The sequence below is a fragment of the Arachis ipaensis genome, chromosome B4, assembly GCF_059453495.1.
Source record: "Arachis ipaensis isolate K30076 ecotype BB chromosome B4, ASM5945349v1, whole genome shotgun sequence".
In the NCBI taxonomy this organism is placed as follows: Eukaryota; Viridiplantae; Streptophyta; class Magnoliopsida; order Fabales; family Fabaceae; genus Arachis; species Arachis ipaensis.
The window spans coordinates 116107340-116117870 of record NC_142439.1 but is presented as its reverse complement, the minus strand read 5'-3'; positions in this window follow the sequence as shown (position 1 = coordinate 116117870).

Here is a 10531-nt window from a genome sequence, read left to right as displayed (position 1 = left end):
AAGTAAAACCATGCAATTAATATGAATAAGTGGGTGAAGGATTGAATAAATCACTCAAATTAAGCACAAAATACATCATAAAATATAGGTTTATCAACCTCCCCACACTTAAACAATAGCATGTCCTCATGCTAAGTCCAAGGTAAAAAGTAAGGTTAAAGTGGTGGAATGTCATGCAATGCAATCTAATCTAAATGCAACTACCTAGATGAATGATGCATCATGCAATTCTAATTTTTATTTACTTGAATATAAAGCTTGCATGTAGTTAAATTAATTCACATTCTCAAGGAGTCATGTATATATATATATATAGCCAAACTTTAGATAGTGATAAAGTGCCTTTACAATTGCGATGGGAGAGAGAAACATTTTAAAAACTTGCAAGACAATTAATAATTTAAGCAGAGATAAATGTTAATGAGCTATTGAACCCTCACTGGATTTGTGTTTACTCTCTAATCACTCAGTGTTTATTGGGTTAATCACTCTATTCTTCTTTTTATTCTTACTTTCTATAACTTTGTTCTTCATCTAACCAATCAACAATCATAGAATATAGTCATACCAAAAATCATGAGGTCTTAAGTAAGGTTGTAATGGGGCCAAGGTAAAGGTAATGGTATATGTATAAGGCTAAGTGAGCTAATAAGTGAATCCTTAATTAGTCTAAGATCTCACCTAACATACATACTTTCTAAAGCAAAGCTGCTTTACCTATTTTCCCATATTTTTCACTTTGATGTTACATGCTCATGCCTCAATATTTATTTTTATCCCATGTGCATTGCTTTATTTGCATTTGGGGGATCCTTTGGTGTCCCCTTTATTCAAATATTGAAAAATAATTTAAAATTTTTTTTTTAATACACATGGTAATTTAATTTCTTTCACATGAGCATGTTTCCCAAAAATTCTTATTTTGAAACATCTTTATTCTTTTTCAACATTCTACCCTTTGTTTCTATCATCTATGTTCCCAATAGGTTTTCCCATATTTAAACAATTACACAATTTCTATCTTAAGCTAACCAAGGATTCAACTTGGGACTTCTTTATTTGTTTTTCCCGCTTAAGGCTAGTAATGTGGTTATAAAACAAGAGGGGATTTAAAGGCTCAAGGGGGCTAACAAGGGTGATGTAAAAGGTAGGCTATTTTGGGCTAAGTGAGCTAAAATCAAATAATGGCCTCAATCACTCTCCTGGTATGTATCTACATTCTATAATCGGACATATAGATTAAAACAAAGTAAAGAACACCAGAATATAAAAGAAGGGCGGAACACACAGGAATAAAAATTATGGTTTGAATGTAACCATACAATTAAGCTCAAAACTCACAGGCTATGTGTTCTCTAGCTCAAAAATCATTTATCACTTATGTATGTCATGCAGGTTTAGTTAAAAATTCCCATTATTCTCAATGTAAAACTTATATTGAATGGCTTTAAAGTTCTCGTGTTTCTCCTTGATGAAGTGTTGTTAACTAACATGTAATGCTATATATACAAGGTGTGGGTTGTTTTGATTCTGTTAAAGTCTCTAGTTTACTTCCTTTTTCTTTTCAATCTATTCTGAGTTATCTTATGCTAAAAAGGGTAAACTATACTAATCAATCCACAATTTCTATAACTAATAAGTTAGAATTGCAACTAAACTAAGTGGCTAAAATATGAACTAAAAATGCAAAATGCAGAAATGGAGTAAAAATACATAAACAACAATGTATAAGTACTCAGAAAATAAAAATAAAAATAAGGAGAAAAATACAGAAAAATATCCAAAATAAAAGAAAAAGAGTCTGTAGTGGTTCACCAAAATAATATGCCAGAGATGGCGACCTCCCCACACTTAAAATGTAGCATCGTCCTCGGTGCATGCTGAGATGTGCAGGTGGACGGGTTGTTTCAACTGATGCTTTCCTTCAAGGATTGTGCAGATGGACTTGTTTGTCTCCGCTTTTAGAAGTTTTCCCTTTCCCTTCTTTGGTGGCCATCCTGAAGAAGAAAAAAAGAAGAAAAGTAACCCAAAATTAAAGATAGAAAATAAATAAAATATGGGTGTTAATGCCAGATAATAAGGGTCTCAATTACATGGAAGCTTCAATATGTACGTGAGAAAAACAATAGAAGCACATGGCATACCAATGGTGCAAAATTTGCAACAATGGGGAAGAGAGTGAGGAAGGAGAGATAATGTAAATTCATGTCAATGTAAAAGTAATACATATATAAAAAATTGGCATTAATTTAAATAATATTACTCAATCAGAATTAAACAAGTCACTAAGCACCAAGAAAATACCAGAAAAGATATAACAGTGGAATAGGAACATTTGAACACCAATGGTAAAATAATAAAAATATGCAATGAATGAAAGTATGCAAATAAATTAAATAAAATAGAATGGAAGAGAGAAAAAAAATAAGAAAGAAAGAAGAAAGAAATAAGAAAAGAGAAAAAATAAGGATTTGGAAAAGAAAGATATAAGATATTTTGAATGAGTTGTACGGTGCGAGCGACGCGGCCTCGTGGGGCACGCGGTCGCGCGAATTGCGCTTAAACTGATTGACGCGGTCGGGTCGGTCACGCGGTCGCGTGACCCATTTTATGCGACTGGAGCGAGGGCAGCCTCGCACTCACACAACTCTCTGTTCAAAATCATTAATTGCCAAATTTTAAGTGACACGATCGCGTGGGGCATGCGATCGCGTGAGTGGGCTTTAGAAGGATATGACGCGGTCGCGTGGGTCACGCGACCGCATGGGAAGGATTATGCGTTCAGCACCAATCCAGCACCACTCTCGCACAACTTCGGGTGTGCACCACTTTGACGTCGAAATCCTGGTCACGCGGCCGCGTGGGGCACGCGGTCGCGTGGGACGATTTGTGCCATTGGCACGCCTCCAGCACTGCTCCTGCGTAACTTTCTGTTCATTATTCTCTCCCAATACCTGCGATTTTTTTTTTTTTATGTAGAATGCAGAATGCAGTACGCAGAATGCAATGCTTAATGTAAATGCTATGCATGATTCCAGGTTCAATAAAATAAAAATAAAATTCAAAAACAAACAAAACTAAATAAATTTAAAATTTCAAAAGGAACGATCATACCATGGTGGGTTGTCTCCCACCTAGCACTTTTAGTTAAAGTCCTTAAGTTGGACATTAGATGAGCTAACTGTTATGGTGGCTTGTGTTTAAATTCATCCAGAAATCTCCACCAATGTTTGGAATACCAACAGCCTCCGGCGTCCCAAACTAGGCATGTGAAGCTTCTGAGCAGCTTCAAACAGATTTTCAGGCTCCCGGGGTGATGAATATCAGAATATTTTCCAGGATCCCAAACTTTGGTTCTAAATCCGCCTTCGTTTTGATCTATACTTTTCCATCCAGGCGGTTTAGAAAGTAGATTCTCACCATGGTGACCAAACATTTTCCGAGATCCGTTCAATTGAACATGATACCGATCCGTGCACTTCAAGTTGAAGCGTGGAACCTTATTGAACCTTGTGCACCAGCTCTGAGCACGAGCCATTTTCCTCTTACTCTTAAAGCCACAGATAGCTCTAAGCTGGCCATCTGTTTCAATCAAACCGTATTCAAGTGAAAAAGTGAAGTTAAAGGTTAAGGATTCAATTGAATTTAATTTTTATTAGTCGTTGTAGTATAGTGGTGAGTATTCTCGCCTGTCACGCGGGTGACCCGGGATCGATCCCCGGCAACGGCGCCATTTTGACGTTAAGATTTTTGCCAGTAAAGAATTTCATAAAAATAGTCGCGTTGTAGATATAGTCTCTAAACCGACAGAAATCCCTTACAAACGTTTTGGTTGTCACAAGTAACAAACCCCTTAAATAAATTGATAACCGAAGTATTCAAACCTCGGGTCGTTTTCTCAAGAAACTGCAGGAAAGTATGTTCTTATTATTGGTTATAGAGATTGTAGATCTGGGGTTTCAAGAATGAAGAACGAATATGACAAATAATTTAAATGGCAATTAAAAATAGATAGATAATTGTAAAATAAACTTTCGGCAAGGTATGAGAAATTGGAAGTCCAGACTTAGTTATCCTTATCAATAACAATGAAAGTTGAATCTTAATTCCACTTAGTTGACCTTTACTAAAGCAAAGAAAAGTCAAGGGACTAATTAGTTTGATCTTCGAATCCTATTTATTTCCTAAGAAAAGGTTGGGATTATTGAAGTTCAGTTCAATTAGCAAAGATAACAGTTATCAATTATGTAGAGATAAGATAACTCCTGAGTTACTGAGTTCTTAACCAAAACCAAAAGGAAAAAAGTAAATTTATTGGAATAAAGATGTCTTCAGAGTAAAAGCAATAATAGCATAAATAAAAGAAAGCAATATTAAACTAAAATACCTCAAATAACATTAATTCAAATAATCTGGAACATAGAAGAATTCATAAATTAAATGGCAAAGTAAATAATCAACTAAAGTAATTGACTGAATAAAAGTGAAGGGGAAGCTTAAAATAAAGGAACATTAAACCTGGGATTGAGAGTCACTCCTAAGACTAAGAGAAGTCCTAAATCCTAAGAGAGAGAGGAGAGAACCTCTCTCAAACTAGATCTAAATCATGAGAAGTAACTAAAATTGGCCAGCTCCCTTTGAATGGATGCATTCCCACACTTTATAACCTCTGGTCTATGCCTTCTGGACTTGGATTTGGGCCAAAAAGGGTTTCAGAAATTGCTGGGAGCGTTTTCTACAATTTCTGGTGCGTGGCCTCTGTCACGCGTCCGCGTGGGTCACGCGGTCGCGTCATTCGGAGCTTTTCTTGTCACGCGGTCGCGTCAGTCATGCGACCGCGTTATATGTATTTTGCTTAAGGCGCGTGGTCGCGTCAGTCATGCGGTCGCGTTGCTGTTGATTCGCGCTTGGCATGCGTCCGCGTCACCCATGCGATCGCGTGGATGCCAGTTTCTTTAGAAACTCCGTTTTGTGCTTTCCTTCCATTTTTTGTATGTTTCCTTTTTCATTCTTTAAGTCATTCCTGCCTTAGAAGATCTGAAACTACTCAACACACTAATCACGGCATCGAATGGAAATAAAGGTAATTAAAATAATTAATTTTAAAGCATAGGAAACATGTTTTTCACATACATCACATAATAAGGAAGGGAAAGTAAAACCATGCAATTAATATGAATAAGTAGGTGAAGGATTAAATAAATCACTCAAATTAAGCACAAAATACATCATAAAATATGGGTTTATCAGTCTATCATGCCTACTAGCAACCGGTCCGAATGCACTCTGGACCGGACTGTCATGATTTACAGCATTATAAAGGGAGAAGTAGTAGAGGTGGAGGATATTATCCCAAAGCAGATATACGAGATTGCCTCCAACCCATATAAGAATGGTAAGCTCGGATTTCCACATCTAATTTACCGCCTGTGTGAAGCAGCAGGGGTAAGGGTGGAGAATGATGTCCCCATTCCTATTGAGAAGCCAATTACAAAGAAGAGAATGGAGACTCACAGAGAACAGCACAAAGCCCACGGGGAAAAGCAAGTTCAGGAAGCTCAACCACCACTGCCTCAGAGACAGCACGATCCACCTCCGGAATACTGGCAGCAGCTCACCTCCTCCATTGAGCAGATGAGGGTCACGAATGACAGTCGCTGGTAGCAGTACAATGTGTCTGTGGAGGAGATGAGAGCGATACAGGATAGCCATTGGGCGCATCTCTGTACCACCCTTGACGAGATGCGAGCTGCTCAGGAATTCCAACGGCAGGAGATCTCCCAGTTGAGACATGATTACAACCGCCTGAGAGGGCCATATGGAGCACAGCCCGAGGAGAGAGATCCCACTATATAGTAGTTTGCCATTACTTTGATATATTCTTGTTTTCTGCTATTTTGTTTTGTCTATTGCATGATCCTTTATTATTTAAATTCCTAGGTTCTAGTTTAGTTCTGCTATTTTCAAAATTTCTGTTAGTCACTTTAATTCTGGAAGGTGTCTCATGTAGTGCTCACTGAGCTTGAATCCAAAAAAAAGAGATGCATTGCATGAGAAATAAAGTTTATAACAAAGAATAGTCTTATTTACTTAATTGTGGTGGTAGTAATTGTAATTCTGAATGAATGATATGAATAGTGCATATTTGAATTTGAATCAAGGGATGCTGATGTATAAGGAACAGGAATTTAGAGAACCATTATGAATTCTCTGAAATTAGTGAAAGTTAATCCTTGAAGCAAAAAGAAACAGGAAAAAAATGCAAGGTCCAAGACTCTGAGCATCAATGACCAGGGAGTTCAGACATGATTAAAAGCTCAAAGAGTTGTTTCTCTAGTCACATACTTGTGGTGTTCTGGTGTCAAGTAATCATTGAAACAGAATATTTAGAGTCGAGATCAATTGTATTTTATCAGAGTATGCCAAAGGCTTTGAGCACCACTTTCTGGGAGTAGCTGAAAGAGAAATCAGAATTCCAAGAGAGCTCCCCAGTTAAGTGCTTGTGGTGTTCTTGTGTCAATCAACCCTTGAGACAGAACATTTAAAGTCACGACTAGGCTCAAGGTGAAAAGCACCAGTTAATTGAGAATTTAAGGATACCTGCTGTGTTCAAGGATTAAACTGAAGTATAAGGATCAGAGAATCCATAATATGATCCGGATTCTAATTCCGAATGACATTGACATTCCTCTGATTCAAAAGAGAGTGAGATGCCAAAACTGTTCAGAATTGCAATAGATAAATCCCACTTTAAGAAGAGACACAAGCATAACTGAACTCGCACTTCTCATGCAAACTCAAGTCTTAATCTTGTATTAGTTTTGGTTGCTTGAGGACAAGCAACAATTCAAGTTTGGTGTTGTGATGCGTGAGCATCTTTTCTATCTTTTCCTAGTGAATTTGCATTCAATTTGTTGAGTTTAATCAAAAATTACTTATCTTTTAGCCACTATGTATGCTACTTTGAGTCGTGTACAATTCTGTTTAATTTAGGTAGCATTCGGCTGGATTTGATGGAGTTTCCGCAGAAAAAGAGAAGAAGGCGAATGATGCTATCAACCCTGACCTCTCTGCACTCAAACCTGAATATCCAGAGCTACAGAGGTCCAATGGACGTGATTCTAGTGGCGTTGGAAAGCTAACTTTTAGAGGTTTCCAACGATATATAATAGTCCATACTTCTTCTCCACCAAGTCAGCAAAGGTGGCGCCTAACTTGAGATTTCTCAAGTTAGGCGCAAAGACAAGCCATCCACATCAATCCAATATAGCCAAGGCTGCGCCTAACTTGAGATTTCTCAAGTTAGGCGCAAGGATGAAGAAAAAGCGCCCAAGGAGTCTGCCTAGGCTGCGCCTAACTTGAGAATTCTCAAGTTAGGCTCAAGACACCAACAAGCACGCATAAGGAGCAACTCACACTCCAAGTAAGGTGCATGAATCCTTGAGTTAGGTGCAACCTCACCCACTCAAACTCCAATCCATGTGGCCAGGACCAAGTAAGGCGTGGACAACCCCAAGTTAGGCACATGATCTCCCGAATCAAGTGGTCCCAGCGTCCAAAATAAGGCTCTTCAAAGATTTTATTTTAATTCTGATTAAGCTTTAATTTTATCTTAAAAATAGGAAAAGATATTATTTAGTTTTAAAAATTATAATTTACATTAATTAGGATTAGATATAAAAGGGAAGAGAATTAGCCCTTCAGGCTCTTCTCTTTTCTTCCACCTCATTCTGCAATTTACAGTTTTTCACAATCCTAGTTTTCTCTCTGAACCATGAGCAACTAAACCTACACTGTTAAGGTTAGGAGCTCTGTCTATTGTATGGATTGATACTATTATTTTTTCTATTTTAATTCATGTACTGATTTATATTTCAAGAATTATTTTTGTTCTTTATCTTATGAATTTGGGTGGAACGGAAGTATGACCCTTGTTCTAATTGAGTTCTTGTATAACTTGGAAAAGCTCTTTACTTGAACAACAGCTTGAAAATAATCTCTCCTAAACTTCTAATTATCTGGACTTAACGGGATACGTGACATATAATCCTTTTATCTATGGGTAATTAGAGTTTTTGTGGCACATAAACTAGAATTGAACTTCATCCTCTAATTGGAATTAAGTGACCAAGGAATTGGCGGTTGATGAAAGTTAGAGTAGACTAAGAAGGTCTAAGGAATTAGGCCTTAGTCATATATAGTTTGCCATGAATTAAATCTTGCATGATTAAAATAGTTAGTTAGAAAAGTCAATCCAGAAAATAGATAACTCTGAAGCCTTAACTGTTTCTCCATATATTATTCACTATTTGTTTACTGCTTGCTTTTCTGATATTCTAAATTTACTGATTAATGCAATTGAACTCTCAACATCATTTTCTGTTAGCCTAACTAAGTAAATCACATAACCATTATTGCTTAATCCATCAATACTTGTGGGATCGACCCTTACTCACGTAAGGTATTACTTGGTACCAAGGTTGCGAGAACCAGACCGGTCATTGAACCAGTCAGATGACAGGTTTAATGGTTCAATGGTTCAATCAGGGTCTAACCGGGGTTGAATCGGTTCTATTAAATATATAATATAATTATTAAAAATTCAATATACAATTTTAAATATACAAATTCAATAAAAAGTTCAATCCATCATGATCCTGTTTAAATTCTAGAAAAATAGAAAACTTAATATTGAACAACACTCTCATTCCTGTTTAATACAAGAGTATACTCTCATCATGATCCTCTGCAATATTCAATTCACAATCAAAAGAGGAAAGACAAGCAAATGGCTAAAAACAAAAACAATGAAAGAGAATCAAATCCGTAAACCACATTAAAATAAAGGAAATCTGTCATATGACTTGTAAACAATGGAAATCTGTCAATAATCAAATACCAAATACTTTATTATATCTTAAATTAACAATCGTGATTCAATTACGATGGCATTATATAAAGGATGTGCAGCACATGAAATAACTCCTCCAGATAAAGGAATAAATCTGTTTTGATGATTTTGACTCCTATTCATCTTGGAAACATTATCAGTATCTTCTTTGTAATGCATAATATATATATATATATATATATATATATATATATATATATATATATATATATATATATATATATAAAGTAACAACTATGCATCATTTACTAGCTTACTTCTTTATGGATTAGAAACTCACTTCTCCTTTCTATTCATTGATCCTATTCAGACCTTCAAAATGTTACTCCTTATTATCACACCAGCCATTAAATCTATCCATTACAAACAATGACAATACTGCAATAAATTACATAACTTAGTTAAAGAAACGATTTCTTCCCTAACCCAGCCACAACTATTAAAAATTCCAGCCAAAACTTGCCAGCTAGTTACTGAAAACTAACCATAGAAAGATACTGAGCAGGCACAGAGGGCGTGATCGCCTGCAAGAACCGCTCCAGATTGCTTAATCACTTCTCAGCATTATCTTGTGGTTGTGGGTTACTTTGTGATTATTCCATCTGTAACAATCAGAAAATCAAAGGCCAGAAAATAACTTTAGAAAACCATGAACAAATAAATAATTCAGCAACCAAAATCATGAAGCAGCAAACAAATTCAAATAACCTCAGCAAATCAAAAACCAAAACCATGAAGCTGCAAACAAATTCAAATAACCTCAGCAAATCAAAAACCAAAACCATAAAGCAGCAAACAAATTCAAATAACCTCAGCAAATCAAAAACCACAAAACCATGAAGCAGCAAACAAATTCGAATAACCTCAGCAAATCAAAAACCACAAATCATGAAGCAGCAAGGAGGAATGATAGAATAAGTGAATAATAGAGTATTACCGGCGGCGAGTAACGGTGACGACGGAAGAGGAGGCGAGCTCGGCGATGACGCAACATGAGGCGAGCTCGGCGACGACGCAATAGGGGGCGAATTCGACGACAAAACAGGCTGCGGTGGTGGTTGCCGTGGTCAACGCCGTCGCTGCTATGGCTGTGGGATGCGGTGGCGATGGCGGTGGGACTGTGGGTGGTGAACTGCTTTTTCAGTGATTCCTCTTCTCTTCTGCCTTTTGGAGTTCTGGGATCTGGGTGATTTCTGTGAACATTAGGGATTTAGGGCTTCGTTTCCTCGTTTAGGCATTTAGCCCTTTTTTTCTTTTCTTTTTTTATAAAAAAAAAAAACTCCCAAAACGACGCCGTTTAGCATTTTTTATTTTCAAACAAAAAACCGTTAAAAAACCGAACGGTTCTCCCGGTTAACCGGTTAACTGCCGGTTCGACCGGTTTTTTGACTGGTTTTTTGCTAGGCGATTTCTGACCTTACCCGGACTGGCTAGGTGACCGGTTCCCGATTAATCTGGTTGAACCAGCCGGTCCGGTTCGGTTTTCAGAACCATGCTTGGTACGACCCATTGCACTTGCCGGTAAGTTTGTGGTCTTGAATTCTGCACCAATTTGCATTTAATTTGTTGAGTTTAATAAAGAATTAATTATCTTTTAGCCACTATGGATGCTACTTTGAG